The 1,024-nt window shown below is 42.3% G+C and overlaps 1 long non-coding RNA gene across 1 annotated transcript; it reads left to right on the forward strand.

Moving 5' to 3' along the window:
- The first annotated feature begins 217 nt into the window (after positions 1–217).
- Positions 218–613, forward strand: LOC105566525. Its single transcript, XR_001009308.1, has 2 exons — positions 218–525; positions 564–613. It is a non-coding gene; the product is annotated as an uncharacterized LOC105566525 (long non-coding RNA).
- Positions 614–1,024: the final 411 nt, after the last annotated feature.

Consider the following 1,024-nt stretch of genomic DNA (forward strand, 5'->3'; position numbering starts at 1 on the left):
GTGCTCTGTGGAAATAAAATGATTTTGTTTATGTTGGAAAGTATTCACGACATCTATTTATCAGGGATAATACTTGTGGGGCCTAGTCGATGTATTTACAGCCCGGCTGAAGTGCCCACAATACTTCCTTGCCGATAGCTGGTAGCGAAGGCGGGAATAATCCACTCACAATTACTGGAGATATATATGGACTTTATTGAGATCTCGGTATACGGTAAGGTGATCGGTCTTGACCGTGACACAGGCGAGTAACGACTAACATATTCTGTTCCCGCTCGGACAGCGCCACCGACGACCATAGACTGTGTCGTCGTATAGATGGGCAACTGCAAGTCGCCACACACTCCCCCCCGAGTGCTAACGCTGGAGAGAAAGAAAAAATAATTTGGTATGACACTGTGTGTCTATCACAAATAATCGGCGCTGCCGAATATCACAAAGAATATTGCAGGAATACATGTAATACCGCTGCTTAGAACTAGAGTGTATACGCAGGATGTATCACAGAAATTACAGACTGTTATAATATTACCACTGCTTATTTATGCAGGGTGTATGAACACATTTGACAATACCGCTACTTATAGACTAACGCATACGCAGGATGTATCGCCAAGACTTAAAACTAGTACCGCTGCTTAGAGACTAACGCATACGCAGGATGTACATTATTACAGGGTTATATAGTGGTACCGCTGCTTAAAATTAAAAAGAAATATACGCAGGATGTATAAACTTATAGCTAGTACCGCTGCTTAGAGCTAACGCATACGCAGGATGTACATAAATCAAAAGCAAAATAATAATAATACGCGACCGCGACCAGAATGAAAATTGCACTTAACACTAATGGCTAACGGAAAATATAAACTTTTACGCGCAATACATAGCCACCTGTACTTCCCGTATCGAGATTTTACTAACGAGGGAATGAACGTACGGTGTTCTTGTCTAGCCTGATTTGTACTTTCTTTTTCGGGCCCGAATACGTTTTCAGGGTACCCGGTTGAGTGCTTGACGAAGT

The sequence above is a fragment of the Vollenhovia emeryi genome, unplaced genomic scaffold, assembly GCF_000949405.1.
Source record: "Vollenhovia emeryi isolate VEMERY1.0 unplaced genomic scaffold, V.emery_V1.0 DF952146.1, whole genome shotgun sequence".
Classification (NCBI taxonomy): Eukaryota; Metazoa; Arthropoda; class Insecta; order Hymenoptera; family Formicidae; genus Vollenhovia; species Vollenhovia emeryi.